Source organism: Pinus tabuliformis, chromosome 8 (genome assembly GCF_031772625.1).
Source record: "Pinus tabuliformis cultivar Carrire ecotype Pingquan chromosome 8, CPIR1, whole genome shotgun sequence".
NCBI lineage: Eukaryota > Viridiplantae > Streptophyta > Pinopsida > Pinales > Pinaceae > Pinus > Pinus tabuliformis.
Window position 1 is genome coordinate 1,901,450,977 of NC_142294.1, and position 20,131 is coordinate 1,901,471,107.

The 20,131-nt window shown below is 39.9% G+C and overlaps 1 pseudogene; it reads right to left on the reverse strand.

The window, feature by feature from the left end:
• Positions 1-8,700: 8,700 nt before the first annotated feature.
• LOC149244016 (peroxisomal adenine nucleotide carrier 1-like) overlaps positions 8,701-20,131 on the reverse strand; it is a 71,742-nt pseudogene continuing 60,311 nt past the window's right edge.

Genomic DNA, 20,131 nt, shown 5'->3' on the forward strand with positions numbered 1-20,131 from the left:
CTACATGAGAATGAATTTGAGGAAGGCACTAGATTGCAAAAGTATAGCAACTGGCAGAAGAATGAAGAACAAGAGATTAATCTGACTGTACAAAGAAAGACAAGTGAAGACCAAAGATATAGATGGAGAACGAAGAAAAGGTTCAAGTGGAAGCTATTGCAATAGAGGTGGAATGCCAAGCTGATGAACGAGTTCTGGGAACTTGAACAAATTCATATTGATATGTTAGAGAAGGAGAGACTCAGAGAAATAGAGTCACAGTAAGAAGGATCTGCTGAAATCCAAAAGATCTATGATGGAGGATTGGTGCTTGAAATTTCAAAAGAGGATGGAAAGTATTGTGTTTTTAAAATTAATGATTGTTGTATGTTTGCAGGTCATGTAGACTTGAGGAAAGACAAGCAGTTATTGAAAACTGTTATATTAACAGATGAAGAGATGACTACCCACAGTGATATGAAGAATAAGGAGAAAAGTTACAGTCAAGTGAAGGAAGATATCCAGTCATATGACATCCAAAGGACAAGTCAAAAGGAGGATGGAAAAAGAATTATTGAGATTAAAGGAATGTTTGGAAAGAAAGAGATCCATTCACATGAGTATGGAACAAAGTTTTTTCTCAAGAAAACTGATGAAGCTAATACAAACCAAATCATGAACCTTATGATGTATTTAGGAAGTGGAAGCCAACTAGAAGAGTTGATGACGAAATTATTTGAAGAGATATTGGTGTCTCATAGTTTTGAAAATAATATTTTGTGTGGAAATGCAAGATACACTGAAGTAAGGCAACTGTTTAATGTTGTCATAAGGGAAAGGAAAAGCAAAGATATGATTTTTCAGAAGTTAGAGGAAGGAAATTCACATAATCTTGTGATGCAGAGGAAAGAGTAGTTGTTGAACATAGCTGTAGTGAATTATGCAGATATTAGACAACTACTGAAGACTGAAGCCAAAGGGGAACAACTATTGAAAGTTGATATAGAAAACCTTGTAGATGATAAACAGTTATTGAAGATCATTGACCTTGAAGAAAACCAAGGAATAAGGGATCAGACTGTACAACCAGAACTGAATAAGAATGAAGGAGTTGTCATGAATGAAAAATATGGAGAAGAAGTTGTCAGAAGTGTTGGCATAATGAGGAAGCAGGGTAAAGCATTTGTGTTTATTGAATTGATTAATTCTGATGAAGATTTATATGCAGGAACAAGGCAATGTGAAGTCAATCTGAACCAAGGAGTTAATTCTGAAGATCAGATCAAATTAATGAAGGGTGAGATCAGAATGTCTTAGAAAGATGGAATGATGTTGAATCTACAGTATGGGAGTGTTGAACTAAGAATGAATTCAAGAGATGATAGTAACAGAATTACTATTATACTACAGGGATTTATTGATAAAGGAGAGGCTTAAGATGACATTTCAGAGGCAGATAAATATAATGCCATAATCCTTAAGAGTGCAGAGATGAAGTTACTAAAAGAGGAAATATTCCAAGTACCTAACCAAGAGGAAAAATTCTAAGTTTTCAAGAAATTTGTAGAATTGCAGGTATACTGGAACTTGAAGTAAGAAGAAGTGAAGTCATGAATGAGAAACCAAAAGAAAGAACTGGAATTATTGCAGAGGATCAATGGAGAAAGCATTTATACATTTCAGAAATGTATATGAGAAAATATTGGCACAGGGATTATGATGTTCTTATTCAAGAACACAATTAGTTGTAGGAGAATGGTATTCAACATATGAGAAGTGAAGTGGATAGAGAATTGGATGAGTTGTGGAGACTCATACAGCAAAATTCCAACAAAACAAATAAAGGATAAAAGAAGAAAGGAAGATTGGCTAGAAAAAATGGTACAGGTGAAGGAAATGGAAATATGTAAATTGAGATATGGGACCCTGTCATAAACTATAATGATGAGCAAACAACAGTAAGATATATGAAAAGGACAGCAACAAACAATGAGAGCATAGCTAATGGGGCAATGCAGCATAAAGAATGGAAACCAGGGGAACAACAAACAACAACAATAACCAAGGATAGACTACCAAACAAAGTATGGGATCCAGGAGGACACAGATTAGAAGCGCATGAGCAGGAGATCATGATTAATTTAAACTTTGGGAGTCTGATGCAGGAGCATCTAGGCCTAGCCAATAATGTGATGGAGTAGTCACATGTTGTGGCTAATGCAATTTTGGAGGAATACTTGGTTGTTTAAATTGTATTAATTTAAATTATGGAAGTGGTTAATTTGTTGCCTAATTCTGAACAGAATTGGGAATAAATGGCAAATGATCCTCCTTGCATGGAGATCAAGCCAAGTAGTCTAGTTTGTTTAGATTAGGATAGGATTTGATTTCTAAATGTATAGTTTATTCTTTCAATTGTGGAGGAGATGGTTAGCTTAGACATATATGTCTTTTCCTGTGTTTTCTAAAGAAGAGGGAGACAGGGAGAGAGGATTCGAGAGCATTGTAAGCCTCCAAGCAGCATAAGAGAAGAAGGCTGCTAACTAGAATAATCAGGCCAGAGAGGGCAGAGAGCCTCAAACTTGTAATTATGTGTTTCTGTGTGTATATACAGAGAAGGGAATGAATCGAGAGTGAAAGAGTGTGAGTAGAGCGAGAGGGAAATGTATACAAATCAGGCCATTAAGGCGAGACTCTGTAACACTATTTGTTTGATGAATTATTTATGATGTCTGTGTAAATCCTTTATCAGACCCGCGGTAATCATACTGTGCATGCTTTCGCATCTGGTTGTTTGTATTTTGATGGAGGAGCTAAGAACACCTATTTCCGTGAATCATTAGATGCATTCCCATTTGTTTTATCATTGAAAACCAGTGTTGAAGGCAAAACTAGTGTTGTCTAATTCCGCAAGCGGAAAATCCAGTTACACTAAGTTTTTATGAAAAACACTAAGCGGAACCATATGGAAGACTTGAAAATTCATACGCAGGAGTTTTGAGTGCTATCGGGTTTGTAGAACCCCAAAACGCATCAATCTAGTGTATTAACCAGTCGAATCGCCGAATGCCTTTTACACAAAGAAATCACGCTAAACACTTAGCGGATTTGAGGAAGCGGACTTGAAGGTTTATGCAGGGGAGTTTTGGGCCTTAGCGGGTTCGGAACATATGTCGCATTGGCACTTCGGAGCAGGAGTAGTAAAGTGTAAGCAGTCCATTGCAATCGCCGATAGCGATTAGCGATAATCCCATCGGACCTCGCTAAGGGATAGCGCCGATATATTGCCCTTACAACTGTCGATCGCCGATATAGCAATCCAATCTGAGCCGTCCGATCAACCAGATCTGGGTTTGCAACATAATATATAGAATCGCTTTAAAAAGGCGGAAAAGCTTTGTCATGAAATTTTGGAAAGCATTTTGGTCCCAAAAGGGAAAAACACTGTTTTAAAGCTAATTCAAAGGCTTTTGGGGTCTGAATGGAAAAGGCATAGTTTCCAAAGGAAAAGGGGTGTTCAGCTGGGTGATTGTTGTATCAATTTTTATCCATTTGTGGTTTTATATTGAACCATTGTTTCCGACTGTGTCAGTGATTAAGGGGGAGTGTTGGAAATAATAATCCCAACCACCGCAATAAACAACCTCATAGCAGCCATACTTGTCAAACGTATTTTTGCAGGTCGTGTCTTTGTTTGAAAATGAAAGCACTAGAGCGAATGGCGAACCATTCCGAAACGCAGCAAAGAATTTAAAGCACTTAATGTACTTTGGTAAATACATATGGGCAAGCAGTCGTTCAGCGACTATTGCCCACACCCCAGAAACACCTGCGCGATTCTGATCACATTCAACAACAACGTCATATTAATTATTTTTGCTCTGTCATGAATTAAATGTAAAATTGTTTGTTGAGTTAAATATGAACGTAAAATTCATTTTGATGGGGTTAGAGAGTGAGAGGGTAAGAGAGAAAAAGAGTGCAAGTCGGAGAAAATGGTGGAGCAAATTTTTATGGGCCCCTGAAAACAACAGTCATGTGAATCAGTATAAACCTTAGTTTTTTACTTGGTTAATGAACCGCATGTGAATGTATTTGCAAGATTTAGAAATCAATCCTAAGTTTTAATTTGTGATACTCCAAACTTTTACTTTGTTTTTTTGCCATAATCGAATTCTATGTATTTATTAAGTCTAATCGAATTCCATGTACTTATTAAGTCTTTTCAATAGCTCAGCGAAATCAAAGTCTCCGAAATTCAAGTTTGTGAAAAAACTCCACTGCGCGAAATCAGCTCCGCCGTGGGCTATGCTAACTACGCGCGCGAAAGTAGCTTCGCCAGAGTCATAGAACTCTGCCCCTCAGCGAAAATATTAGCGAAGTGGACGACGAATTTCCAAGTTATTTGTATTAATATTTAATATGTTTCATCTAATTTTATTGATAAAAATATTTACACTTCAATTCATTTTTGAGATTTAACATTCTATAATTTATACTGAGATATTTTGTTAATATATTAAAATATATAAAAATATACACATACTTTAAATATATTTTAGGAGTTTGAATAAGTATGGTCAGATTGTATTTATACGCACATTTTAACATAGACAATAACGTGTTATTCTTGCAAATATTTTTATTTTATTTTTTTATAGCATAGTATTGTTTCTGTGTTATGAGAATGTTTCACGAATTTAACAATTTATTTTTTTAAGAATTCACAATTTAAATTACCTATTTATCTGGTTATCTAATTTTTTAAATTATCCTATTTACCTGGTTATCAATCTTTTTAATTAATTAAGCATTAAAAACTCAAATTGCTTAGATATTAAGTGATTCAAATTATTCATGAATTCTTTATGGCCTCTGTTGTTTGTTTTCGCATCAATTTGAATATGTCGAAATCAAAGATGGAAACAAGTCCTTAAAAATCTCCTTTAGAGAAAAATTCTGAAGAAACCATAAACAATCTCCATGATGGAATAAATCTAGAGAAATCCATGAAAATGGGTGTCGAATTTGTTTACACAAGTACGTGAAAATGTTCATTTGGTTGGAAACATTTTGCCCTTAAAAATATTCATTTGGTTGGAAACATGTTTCTGCCATTTGAAAATTAAATTTAATGACCACATGTTTTTAGTGAAAAGTTATTTTCCATATACATTGTTTTTTTTGGTAAAAAATGGGAAATAAATTTTCATTTAAAATATTTGTTATTATATTAATGTTTATAGAAATATAAATTTTAGATCAAGATATTGTTCATTTAGTATCTATGTATGATCAAAAAGTTTTTAGAAATTTTATGGCAGTCTAGACTATCATTGTATTCTAGTGCAAGGGTTTTGTGGTTTGATTCTCGCATAGGCCCATTCTATTTTGCACTTACAAATATGTTGTAAGGAGATCGTGTGCCAAATTGACTAACTTTTTATCAAATCTTTGCCAAGCTCCCCTCACTCGAGTTTTCTCTTTAGATTTGGTTTGAGATCTTAAGTTTTATTTAGAGCTTAGAGCGAGTATTCCCTCAAGCATGCAACACTTGTTTTTTCAATGTAGGTAGTTGGATGATATAAAAATCCGAAAGACTGTTTTATACATTATGGATCACAAAAGTCTTAGATCTAACATAGTTGGATGATGTTGATCCTCTCTTAGTTTACAACATTGGTAAAGATGACAATGTTTTCATGCTTCTCCATCTATGAGGGGGCACTGGAGGTAAGCCTTCTCCTTCTCAAACTTTTTATTATAAAGATATTGTCCATGCTCAACCCCCCCTTAAGGAAGATAGGGCCTAGAAGGCTTCTAAGCTGTTTTTGGTGGAAAAATATAAAGAACTTCCCTCCCTAGAAATCTCACTCAGATCCAGAGGACCTTCATTAGTTGTATTCAAAGCCAACCATAATTTGTCAATTTAATGGCTTTTGGCCCTGCATGACTGATCTATACTAATGGATCCATACTGTATGGACTAAGAATTGTAAGGTTTCTTCATTATGTTATTTGGGAACCGAAAGATTATCAAGAACCTTTATCTAATGGACCTTGGTTTTGGGGCAATTTTGCACTTTCTTTCACGCCTTGGTTCCCATATTTTGACCCATCTATATTTATCATTACAAATATGCGAATATGGGTTAGGCTTCTGTTGACGGTGTTGAACCCTCCAACATGTAAGGGGATCTCCCCAGTAAGAAGTCCCAACTAGACCTCAAACCATTTGGAGTAGGACTCCTAGTGATAGCGCACAAAGGTAAGAAAGATATCTTTGTCGGAATCAAGTGTTTTACCTTGCGGAGAGTCAAGTGAGATGCATGGGGAGGTTCTAACACACGAAGGGGAAATGAAGTGTGTCCCTTAGAAGCCTGTAATAATACGCAACCTAAAAGGAACACACGAGCATAATGAAATCACGGGTTGTAAGTGGAATAGTCCACAATCTAGAGTAACGGGTTAATTCAACAAAACGATTCCAACAAGATTCATAAAATCATATACAAAGTAGTTCATACATGAATGCGTAAGTTAAATAACATACATTGCTAAAGCAACCAAAATAGTTCAACTACAATAACAAAATATACATGAAAACATGTTGGTTATGTGATATTATATAAAGTGAAAGTTCCATCCATACATACATTGTTAACAACCACTAGCCCCAATAGTGGAACGTTATAGTCAACATCGTCTGGTCCTCCAAAGAGATGTACCGTTCTGCACTGTGGAGAAGACAAGGCTCGTCACAATACTCTCCAAGCCCTTCTCTAAGCAATTCCTAGCAAAATCTTGGCTCCCAAAAGCTTGTTCTATGAGCTATGAGGTTCTATTTATAACAAAGGGTGGGGTGACCCTTAACATTACCTTTTGTGACTCTTGAACTACCCTCATGACTCTTCAACTTCATTACATAAATCTTTACATTACATATGATTGTTTGCATTCCACTAATGACATTTGGAATTTCACTTTGCATCCTATTTACAATAATAATACATTTTCCACCTATATCCTTGTGGGACAAAAATGGGCTTGAGTCAACTAGACAAGACAACACTAAGACTCAAACGGCTGTAGAAATACCATATCATTAACATCCTCTCCATGATCCTCAGTGAAGAACTGATGCCATGCTTGATAATGCACAATGGTGCCTACGTATTCTTTGATGATGTCTTCCTAGAAATGAACTCTTGCCTCCATTGCTTCTGGGTATACTGATTTGGAACCTTTTTCCAACTCGTCCTGTAACATGTGCAACTTAGTCCTGAGCAAGGTCGAATCAACGATGTACATCTCCATGTTATTTGTGCTGACTTGAAAATATGCACTGGTGGCCATGAGCATCAACTGATCAAAGTACACGTCGAGCTCCAGTCTAACTTAGTTCTTCACTTTGGCCTCGATGAGTGTACCAATTAAATGGGTGTCATACCTTCTCACCACGATCTCCAAACTCCTAAACAACCATGCATATGAAGCCTCAACATTGGTGATGAGCGGTGAGAGTTCCTCATAGTTCCAGATCGGGCTCCAAATATGTGCTTTGTCCAACTCTACCTGTGGCTTCATCATCTTGTGCAAGTGAAGTGGGGCACCCTTGTATCTCATTGTCCATGTTTGTACATGGTCAACAACGACATGTATATCTGTGAGTGCTCGCGCTAACTTGGTGTAGCACTGATGATGACCATGTAGATGGACAAATGCCTTGCGCACAGTGACGAACCTGTCATACAGTCTCCATGTGATTGTCTCAATAGTAGATACTTCAAAAAATATCAATTTCTTCATCTCTGCTCTTGTGGATCCTGCTGATTGTTCCTCTCTCTTCCTGATTGCTTGCAACACCTTAGCCATGCACTCATTTTCTACTATCAAGAACTTCACACTCGATCTCGTGGCTTCGGCATAAGGCTTTGTAGCAATGTCCAAGGAAGTTGGATGCCTTCATACATCTGACACAATCACTCATTCTTCGAAGTGCGCAGATCATGCATGCTCATCTGGGGTATGCGCTCCACATGCTTGTACAACTCTGTGTTGTGACTCATCGAAGGCTATGTTGTACACATCTGTTCTTGAATTATCTTCAAGCATAACAATATCCCCTTACTCACTTGGGACTTGCTCTGTTGCTGGAACTGGTGAAGCCTGTGGAGTGACCTCGGTTGATTTTGGCATGAGGTTGGTGTCCTGATCTTATTTCAGTGTCCGCATAACTATCTCAAGAGCCAATACTTCAACAAGTATCATTTTCTTCATCTCTTCTCTCACGGATCCTGCTGATTATTCCTCTTCATGCCTGACTACTTGCGACTCCTTAGCCACATACTCATTTTCTGCTATAAAGAACTTCACACTCGATCTCGTGTCTTTGGCATAAGCCTTTGTAGCATCGACCAAGGAAGCTAGATGCCTTCATATATCTAACACAATCACCCGTTCTTCAAAGTGCACAGATCATGCATGCTCATCTGGGGTATGCGCTCTACATGCTTATACAACTCTATGTTGTGACTCATCGAAGGTTATGTTGTACACTTCTATTCCTGAATTATCTTCAAGGAGAATAATATCCCCTTGCACACTTGGGACTTCCTCTGCTCCTAGAACTAGTGAAGCCTGTGGAGTGACCTCGGTTGCTTTTGGCTTAAGGTCAGTGTCCTGATCTTGTTTCCGTTGTTCCATCTCCATGTCCATCTATTATACTATTTGTTCATCACATTCAGCAAGTTCTTGTTCATGTAGATGCTCACCCTGTTCTTCATCTGCTGCTAGTTCTGAGTCTTCAACCTGTATCAGTAAAATTTACAATGTCTATGTGCCTTGCACTTCCTCCTATTCTTGTTCCTATTCTTACTTCATTTCCTTCTCTCTTCTACGCAGCTCTTGTTCTTCTTTGATATTTTGCTCTATTAGGTGTGGAGCCTGATTATCTTCTTTATTCAGAGGTATCACCACATTAGACCCCAATTCGTAATGGGGTGGTAACACTGCCTATTTGTTCGTCACCATGGGGGTCCAGGGGGGTGGCGACAATTTTTTAGAGCCCCCCTGGCGGGGGTTCAGAGGCAGCACCCCCGAAGCTAAAAATACATGTAAAATTGCCTTGTAAAATATTATAATTTTGTACTCCATCTGTGTCGTTCATTAGGAAGATATCTGACGGTAGAAGTTATGTTTTATTTAGGGTTTTTTCCCTAGAAGGAAACCCCTAACTATATAAGAGGGAATTTTATTGCGTCTATATATATGTGTCTTCTGAGCGACAAAGAGAGAGGTGATTACGTGAGAGAGAAGAAGGAATTATAGCAGATCTCTTGTAGGTTGTATCTCTTCATTTTGTTGGATAATATAAAAGGAAGGATTAGATGTTTCTTCGTGGACGTAGCCCAAATTGGGTGAACCACGTATATCGGTGTCTCTCTTGTTTTATGCATTTTTTGTGTTTGTGTTTCTGCAATATTTTATGTGTTCCACTTCTCTATAATATATAATTTACTAACAACTGGTGGTGAGCTCCAGTATTGCAGCAATAATGCTGCAACTCCTAGGGCTCCCTTCTTTACTTTTATCAACCCAGTAGTTCGTAACAAACTTGGAAGCGATGGTGCTATATGCACAAGTACTAGCTCTTACTGCAGGCTGTCACTTGATCAGCTGGCACAAGTTCGCTAGGAGCTTAAGCCAACTTCTATGAGTTCTCAGAAGAAGCTTTTAGCTATGATGGAAGAAAGCTAACTCAAAGGAGGCTATTCTACTTGCAGAAAGAAGATGAAAACTAAAAGGAAATGCAAACCCTAGCAAACCCTAGTTTTACCCACTAACCCTACTTTTGCCAAAAAAAGAGTTGAAACTATTGAAATGGATGCCATGGACTACTGTCAAGGTAAAATACATGTACTCAAGCTACTTCTGAAGGAAAATGTGGAAGAACCATCTTTTTGTACTTTTGAGCAATTTTATGCAGAATTATTATGTTTGTGTTTTAACTATTTGTGACTGTGCAGAGGTTTGATGGCGAAGGGAGATGGAGTTGGTTGTTGCAGATGATGAGGAAGGTGTGGAGAGGACCTAAGGAGTCCCTAGCACCCTTCTGGAGAATTCCATTATGATTAGACTTCGAAAAATCGCTCGCATGAACTTCTACACGAAGTCTGCAGGGGATCTACAGGAAGTTCTACAGGAAGAGGCCGAAAGTGATTTTTGAAGATTTGGAGGTGGAAAAATGGTGGGAAGAAGGAAATGAAGGTTGGATGAGGGTGTTATAGGGTCTAGGACTCTGTCAATGAAGATCAAACATGAAGGAGATGGTTGGATATGTTCAAAGGATAAGAAAGTGATTTTGCACAAAAACGTAGAAATTAGGGCTGTTTGGGAAAGTGTGGCGAATGAGTGGAGAAAACCTTGAGAAATGGACTGGAGCAGGTTGGGTGATGAAAGGATGATAAGCTGGGATGGTATTCAAGTGAGCTGCACACCTGCTTCTAAAAACTGATTCAAGGAGAATTAAAAAAACAAAGTTTTACCTATTTTAACCTAATTCTGCCCTAAAAACCAGAAAAGTGTTGAACAAAACTTTATGGACAGGAAATGATGCAAGAAAGATATGAAAATTGATCAAGGAAAAATCTAAGCATGTAAATGCAACTGATATAAACTTCTCCAACTCGAAATCACACACTAGCAATTGCATTGGAAAGCAAAAACAATGTTTTGGTGGCAGCAACAGTGCCTTCGTCTCAATTCATGGTCCCATAGAGGGAGAAAGGATATCAAGGCCTACTTGGTGGCATTTTTGTGAATCTTCTTCTATTACTGCAGAAAACTATCTAATTAATCTTGAAACTAAAACAACTATTCTAATCATCAAAAACAACCTAAGTAACGAAGCAAGATTTAACCTAAACAACAAAAATTATTTCATGAATGCAAGAAAAGAACATATAAATACAAGAAGGAGGTATTGGGTACTTGGGTTGGGCCCAACCCAAGCTACAGCCCCCTTAGAATGATGAGTCTGGTTCAAGGTTGAATTCATCTTCATTGATCAAAAAATAATAGTCACATCACAAAATTGTCTACAGAAAGAGCTCGAAAATGAGCTGAATGCAGAGTTGCACTAAAGTGCGAAAATATACTGTTCAATAGATAACCTCCTGAGGCCTGAGACCTTCTTATTCATATAAGTTGAGGACTCCCAATAGTCCTCCTAAACTTTAGGAACTCGACTGCCAAAACTTGCAGATAACAGCAACTTCACTAGACCTACTCGGCTGCCCTTGTGATCATCGATTTGGTGGCCTTTGAACTCCGACCTGCTGGTGGAGAACTCGAGGAAGGGGTCATCAATGCAAGAGACACCCTTCCTATAAGTCCTCAGCTTGGTTTCTTCAAGTGTTTGCTATCAATCTGCTCATAAATGCTTGGTCTTGGTCCAAAAATGTCCAAAAATCTACAATAAACACTCATTATACTTTGTGGTAAAGTGACCATCCCCATTCACTCAATTAACATAAATATACTCAAAAACATGCACAAAAATATGGAAAATGGTGGATTAAATGGAAACAATAGGAAAAATGAGCCCATATAGTTACCCATTTCTGGTGCTCATCATCACTTCCCTGTTGAATGGGTTACCCATCCTCTGAGCAACTAATCCAGTTATTCATCCTTGATGGCTTTAACAACTTCCCTGAGATCCCATGTTTCTGAGGTGATGTCTTCTTCCCTATCATGAAAACCTGCCTTTTTTTCCACCTCCTCCCATTGCCTGTGTTCTTCTTCTTCCTTAACCCCTTCCAGTAGTCCTAAGAGTAGTGGAGGACTCAACTTGAGGCCAATCCAGTTGGCTTTCAGGTTTTGCATTGATTGTTTGTAAAGGGGCACTCTTGCCAAAGCCTCCCTTAATCCTGGATGGGGAGTGATACTCCTTGATCTTCAATCTATAGGATAGTGTATTCCATCTACTCATATAAGCATAAAGGCAATCATCACCGAATAATCTTTCCATAACTTCAAAATGGGCGATAGCTTGCACTTGTCTTTCGACATAATCTGGGAGAACTTGAGGGTTGTTGGCAAGGTGTTGATGAGCATATATGAGAGCTAAGGGGTCTTCTGGTTCTACCCTGATTAGCAGGGGCTCATTCAATTCTTTGGTCATGATCTGTTGAACTTCCACTGCCCTTTTTTCCTCATGGCTCATCCAAGAAGCCATAGCCATGAGCTGTACATCTCCTAATGCAGCATTGGGGTCCCAAAAGTTCATATCAGGGAGTGCCATATTATGTAAGTAAAACTCTACTAATTTGGCCTTGTCCTCAGCCGAACTAGTAGCACACAGATGCATAAACTAACCATAATTTTGGAAAGGGATTGTGCCCCTTTGGGCCAATGTTTTGATTTGGAACTGGAGCCATTGGTCTTTAAGATACAATGCATAAGATCTGGCTGGTTGTCTACATTGCAAGGCTTCCATTACCTAGCTGGCCATGCAAGCCATCTGGGCTTCTCTCTCCTGCAACTACTATTTCAGCATCAGTATTTTAGCTGCTGCCTGAGGCTCCCTCTCTTGCTACTGCTTTATCATCATTTCAACATCAGGTTGTGTCTCTTCCCTTGGCTGTTGTTCCTCTGTTGTTTCCTGTCCTGCTAGGGGACCTTCCTGTAGTTGCTACTCTTTAGAAATCTGTGTTATGTCTGCCCTTTGAGTTTCCTGTTGTTGTACCTACTTTTTCAGCGGTGCATTTTCCTCCTGAAGCTGGGCTCTTTTAATGCTTTCAGTGTGTCTCACCATTGCCAACTCCTTAATTGTTTCAGTTGTTCTTCCATGTGTCCTATATCTGCAACTCCCTTGGATTTAGCAATTTTTATCCAAGTGTGTGTTCTAATTCTTTCTTGTTCTAATTCAAAGAAAATGGCTATAGCAAATTTTTGTGGGATGATCTTCCCACCATCTAGCAAGTTGTAATATGAGCCCAAATTAGGCTGAGGGCTTGGTTCAGGTATCTCCTCGGTCTTGTCTTCTTCTTGTGACTGTTTCGCTGCCTCCTCTTCCAATTTTTCAGTCTCCTTTAGCTTGGACAGCATTTCCTGTAGAGAGGTCTTAGCTTCCTGTAGAACTGTGTTGGTGTCCATCAGTCTGATTCTTTCCTTCCAGGTGGAAGTTTTGGGACTTCCTCTCTCATAAGTGATATATATCATGGAGGGGGATTCCTCATATTTCTCAGTAGGGGCATCCTCAATTGTTATAGGTTCTTTTGATGGTGGCTGGGGCTTGCCCACTTTTATCCTAGTGCTCCTTCTAGCCTTGAAATACATGGCTGCTTCTTTTTTCCTTTTTCCTTTTTGTTTTACTGGAATGCTCAATGCAGCCAACACAGTTGCTGCTTCTTTTTCCCTGATTTTAGGGGATGTTTCTTCCTACCGCTGCTCCCCTTAATCTTCTGCTGTCTTTTCCGTGCCTGCTATTTCTGCTTGTGTTTCTGCTATTTCTGGAAATGTCTTCTCTTTTTCTTGCTGGTTTCCTACCTTGCTTGTGGCAGTCCTCTTTTGGACTTTCTTAGGTTTTTTCTTCTCACTTTCTGTTCTTTTCCTCTTCTCTATCTTTGGAGTGGTCTTCTTTTATGCTGTGGGTTTTTCAAGTTTCTCTTCTGCTTCCTGTTCCTCATCTATTTCCTACTCTTCCTCTTTCTGAATATATGGTGTCTCCTCATGCACTTCTTCCTCAATTTCCTCTTCCTCTTCCTCCTCCTAACTGCCAAATGGCCTGATATCCTCATTCCAAGTTTTGATGTCATCATCTTTGGACATATTTCTGAAAATGTCCCAAGCTATGGGAATGGTATATGTATGTAAGGCATCTTCTACCAACAGTTTGATGAGCCCATGGTGGGCCAGCTGGTCTGGGACTCCTGCATTTAGCTTGGTACTACATTCTATTAAAGACTGGAGGAGGAAATATGGGAGACTCAGCTTTTTAACTGGAGGTAAGTCCATCCCATACCTCAATTCATGTAGTAACCTGAAGTGATAACCATAAATTATGCTGAACTTTCCTTCACAAGTGATATATTTCATTCTTTGGTAGCTGACTTCATTCCATGGAGGAGGTAAGCTTGTCCTTCTAACCCCATTTTTATCCTCTACAGGATCCTCCCCAGGTTGGAAAAATGTCTTCTTGGCCACCTGTCCTAATGCTTTTTCCTCCTTGCTCCAAGGGAGCCCAGGCGGAAGGCCTATGATTCGACTGATAAAATCAGCAGTGAGTTCTAGGGACAGACCCCTAAAACTAATTGTGGCATGTGTTTTCGAATGGGGTCTTAAGGCCATCTGAAATTCTTCAATTACCTCATCATCATATCCATGTATTCTTTCGAAGAAAATCATCCAATTTTCCCTGGTGAAGAGGGCCACCACCTCAGGGTTCTCATGTAGTTGGTTGGAGTTCAAAGGCTCCTTCCTCATAAACCCTCCTGGCATGGTGCTGAGTGGTTTCTGGCGTGCTTAAGTGAGGATCAAAACAACAATTTCAAAAATCAGAGACAGAGGGACAGCTGGGTTTTGTTTTTTTTTTCTGAACTATAGGAGTAATTTCAGTGTGCTCCTTCCCACAACACCAAATTGCAATATTTCCCTTGTTTCAAACTGCTCTTACCCCAAATTTGATTTTCTGCTTGTGGAGAGAAAATATATTTTTTTGACAAAACAGAGGATAAATAACACAGGGTTTTTTTCCCAGAGAATAGACAGATATGCAATTTCAATTTTTTTTCCCACACAGTCTGGTTTCTACGATTGCAAGTGTTTTCTTTACAGCAGAATATGAAAAAAAAAAGATAGACTTCGAGGGCATAGAAGAAAACAAAGAACTGTGTAGAACTCAGGGAAAATATGCAGGCAGATTTTTAAACTTCATTCTCCTTTCTTTCAATCCAATTTTGTGTTTTTAATCCACCACCTTATACAAATAAGTCCTATGCAGGGAGGTTTCCCGAGCCTACCTTGTTTTAAGCTCGAATTCTAGTAAAAATCTCAGGTTTTCCTTCTGGTGGTTGTTCTCTACCTTTCTTGTAGAAGGTTTCCTGTAGAAATTCTCCGACTCTTGTAGAATGTAGCAGGGCTCCTATAGAGCCCAATAGGCAAGAGGGTTTCAAACAACTGACAGAAAACTGGCAAAGGATGACTAGTTTGCTACTCTAAAGGTGGTAGACGAACACTGTAGTCGAGAGCTTCGTAACATGCAAATGAACCAAAAGGGTGGTGGAGGCTTGGAGTGCATTGTACTTAACTATTGGCATAACCCGTGGTGAGGAGATGAGGTGGCCGGATGGGTACATTATCCCCATCTTGACCGTTAGTCCGACGCCAGTGCTATTATGGTTCCTCATGCCGCCTGACCGCCATCACCTCCCTTACTCCCGTTATTCGCCACCACCATTACCAGTTTCAAATGCCTTCTTCCCAAGTTGACATGCCGCATGTGCTGACTGCATATCTAATCAACAATTTGAATTTGGATGTGGCTCAACTGAATTCTTCAGAGGGGTGTGAACTAAACAAGGGTGGCCAGTTAGCTAGCCACCGATTCCACGTAATTGACCATTCCTATAGTTCATGCAGTTTTGAAATATTATTCATGCAATCGAGGAATAGGTTTAGGCACTTACCTACTCAGTCGTTGGTGTGTTATGCATATTTTGGATTTTGGCACTTCATTTCCTCATTGTTGTTGTTTCTTGTGCTCTGCATGCTCGACCTTGGGTTTTTTTGATGATCTCCCGTTCAAACATTGCTCTTCATATGTCCTGCTACACTGACCCTGTATCTAGAGTATTTTTTTCAAAGGGATCAGCTACTACAGGGATCCTGTAGGATTTCCTGTAGCTGCTTCTCCTCTTGAAATTCAAGCTAATATGTGAGCAGGGCTAAAACTGCTGAAGAAGGTCTCGACTGAGAAGAAATCACAGCTAGAGGGTATCAGGTAGGGATGAGCGAAATTGATGCTACCTTGATTTGTCATTTTTTCTTTTTGTTGTATGGTTGCAGGATGACAAAAACAGAATATTTGTATGTGGCTGTGCAGGGACAAAAATGAGTAGACATGTAGGTGTATAGGGATGGAATGGTGAAATGGGAAGATGGATGGTGGTAAAGAGGTTCACAGGGCTACCAGACGAATTTCCAACCCTCGTGTTCTGTTTTAAAACGGATTTTTGCCTTCTCGTAATTTCTATAGGATCCTCCTATAGAAAACACAGAGTTTCCTTTAGGATGCGAAATTCCAGAACAAACGATACCAAAACTTGGGAAAGGATAGCAGTGATGGGGTTATGGACTGTGAAGGGTGCATGTAGCCTGTCATGTATTTTCCTCTTGTGCAACCCTCCTACAATGACCTTCTTGCAACCTGCAATTTATTCAACAGAAGTTAGGTTTTTTCTTTTTTTTTCTTTTTTTTTCTTTTTTTTTGAGACAGCTCGGGCGCCTCCAAGAGGATTTCACCCTCACTGCTTGCCCTGGGCGCCTCCAAGAGGTTTTCACCCAGGGATATTTTATTCCATTTTCCTTTTTCTCTGTTTTTTTCTTCTTCTTCTTTTTTTTTGCTCAAGGTGTGGGTGGAGTGGAAACAAGGACCTGCTCCACTACCAGCACTAATTTACCCAGAGTTTCAATGAACTCCTGCTTAGTGTTAGCCTCCTATTGCAACAGGGTTTCATCTTTCATGATTAACATTTTTACATGCCAAATATGTCGTACGTTGCAGGCTACAGTGTTCCATATTTCCACAAGATGCCATGAAGTGTGCTAGTCCAAATGCCACTGCTGTATTCCAATTTTGATGAGTCATTCCATTTTGAAGAGTTCATTCAGTTAAGGGAAGGCTAAACAGTTTAATCTTGGCCTCCCTAGGTTTCAATTTCCTGTTTTAGAATATAGAGAATGTATCTGTCCAAACAGCTTAATTTTGGCAGATTTGTAGATAGGTAGAGAATCGAAGCGACCCAACTGCTTAATCTGGGCCCTTGGCAGAAATAAGTGTAGATCTAGATAGGAAACATTCAAAATAAAAAATTGTAAATCTGGGTCTGCAAATCTAAGTGCACCCAAATCAAAAGAAGAAAAAATGTTAGGTAAGTAGGCCGGGTAGGTAGCTGTGAGGTTGTAGAATGATGATTTATGATCAATTTTGTGCTACAAAGTGTTCTTGTCTTTTCAGATCACAGTTATCAGGCAGGTTTTTATCTGGAGGAGCTCGAGCTAGACATAACTAACTTCCCCTTCTTCTCATTTCCCAAGTCACTTACTAACTTCCCCAAAGAGGTCAAGATCTGCTTGATTCCTCTTAGTTCCATCATTCTCCATATCAGCTGCCTTGGTGAAGGTCTGCTTCGCTCAAGGATTTCATTTCTTTACAAGTTCTTTTCCCCAAAATTAGCCTAAGGACCCTTAACTTAGCGCTTTCTGGTCATCTCCATATTAACTATTGATTGTATTATCTAAATCCCTAATCTGTATCCCCTTCCCCTGCTAAAACTATGTATATAAATCCCAAAAATATTAAATATCCCCCCCTGGCACTATAGCCATATTTCTTCTAAGTCAGGGAAAAAATGGTCCATCAGGGGCTGTTTTTAGCCCATCCGTGTCATAGTAGGAGTTAGATGACACCTGGTCATGCTAACAACCTCTCCCCTAGCCCTAAAACCCTTAAAAACCCACTTTTGGCTCCCTTACCCTAAGTTTTGTTCATAAAAACATTTATCCGCGCTCATTAAACCCATACAACCCTCAAACTCCGTCGTTCCCTAAGTTTTAACCCACCGCCGCGCATTATTAAAATCAGAATATTCCGTGTATATTCCCACCCCTTATCCCTCCGCCGCCTCACCTTCGCCGCCAGCTGTCAGATCGCCCGCCCCACAGATCTACAGTGGGCGGGCCTTCCCATCTCCAAGCCGCCCGAAGGTTAGCGTCCGGGAGATGGGCAGTATTCCCGCCGTACTCCCACCACGCGTCGCCTTCTGGGCTGTGGTGGAGCCCCCTCCCCCAAAACCACCTCTGTCCAAAGGCGGTGCGCCCCAAAACCGGAAACTGCCTCCTGCCCAATGACGTCACCCGCTTGCGTCACCCTCCTGCCCAGTGACATCACCCGCTTGCGTCACCCTCCTACCCAGTGATGTCACCCGCTTGCGTCACCCTCCTGCCTAATGACATCACCCCCCTACCCAATCACCATGACACGTCATCCGCCTGCGTGGCCTCCTGCCACTGTACCGCCAAGTCACCCTGCCACGTGTCCTGCCACCGTGTCCCCTGCCGTACTGCCACGTCACCTCCGTACGTGATGACATCATCATGCTGACGTCATCCTGCCACGTCATCCGCCGTACAAGGTCCCGCCATGCTGACGTCATCAGCAATTTTGGCGCGAAGGGCGAAAATCACACTCTGGAGCCCCGGAATCAGTTTCTGAGGCAGTTTTTGATGCGCGATTTGCGCCTAGCTGGATAAATTAGGCCAGAATGGGGAATCTTTTCATCACGCAGCCCCCAGCAAGCCCGAAAGGCGCCGAATGACCCGTTTTTCTTCGCGAAGCACTCAGAAAGGAGCAGAAGACAGTTTTGAAGGAAACCGAGGGCCGAACAGCGGCCATTAAATGTTGATTTAACGCACAGCACATCAGAGCAGCAGCCTAGTTTATTGTCAAAGAGTATCAGAGGAAGAAGAAGAGCCAAAGAGTATCAGCCAAGATTTTTTTTAGGGGCTCAAAGCACCTGAGCATTAATGAGTTCCCAGAAAGTCACGTCAAGAGGCGTAAGCCCATCCTTGCCCTCAAATCACAATTAAAGCATTCAAAGCCACCGGACAGCAAAGAAGCAGAAACCCATGCTCATTTATTTCAGAAAACATTGCACCAAGCCACTGAGGACAACATAATTTACTCAGTTTTGATACAGCTGCCCTCAACGCAGCCTGAGATATTTTCACGCATTTATTTCTAATAGGATTAGGTTAAAGTAATCATCTTTCTTTCAGACCTGTTTAGGTCAAACTGTAAATAAGCAGTTTTGAAGAGTTTTTTTTCTTCTATATATACGACCCACTGTATTGCTTCAAGGGTTGGTCGATTGATAACTCTCACTAGAGACTCGCACTGTATACCTGAGATTTTTTCTATAATCAAAGACTGCTGAAGAGTTTGAGTATGACGGTGTGATGTGTTGTTAAAGATTTCTGGAGACTAAATGTGGAATTCTTGTGCTGCAACCTGGAACAATAAGTGCATCTTACCTCTGTTTTATTGTTAACCACTATTTGAATAGCAAAAAGAAAGATTAGCTTAGAATTTGTTTACAGCACTCTATACTCAATTTCTGTTGTTTCTATATGTTTTCATCTGAATGAATTGGTAATGAATATGAATTCCTTCTGGCTCATATTTACCCTAATTCCCCTATGTTGGTCAATTATCTAGGGATTCTTTATTGCCCCTAGGTAAAGCTCTATTACTTCCCTCTGTTAAGCTGAAAGAGAGATTCTTGATTGCCTCTCATTCCTTAGCATTCATTCCATCCTTTAAACCTGAAACATTGTTTCATGTGCAGCTACCTTGCTCCACATATCTCTCCTGTGACCGAGAAAACGCACCACCAATCTTCCTCCTCGACTCCATGCCCAATGGTTTGAAACTTATCAGACTATGCTTAGCCTCTCTACTTGAAGACATCAATCTTCCCACCAAAACCAAAACAAAAACCCCTCAAACCCAATACCTAGCCTAAAATCATTTTCAACAAATCTAAATCAGAAAGAGAGAGCCCTCTCTGATTGCAGGTTGGCTAGAACCTGTAGTCCAAAGTTGGTCTGTGGTTACCTCGGCCGTATCCCTTTTTACAACCTGAGTGATAACATAATGGCGACTCCACTGGGGAACTTTCCTCGGTTAATTTCACGAAGAAGGTTGTAAAAATCCACAGGAAAAATCGATTTTCTAATTGCTGTATATCCCTTAAAACTACAGATGAAGCCTGAATGTCAGCCAGGAAGCCTTTGAAACTGTTCTTGTTTTACATTTACAGGAGTAGATAAAAGCTGCTTCAGTCAATCTTCATGCTAGTTTTAAGCT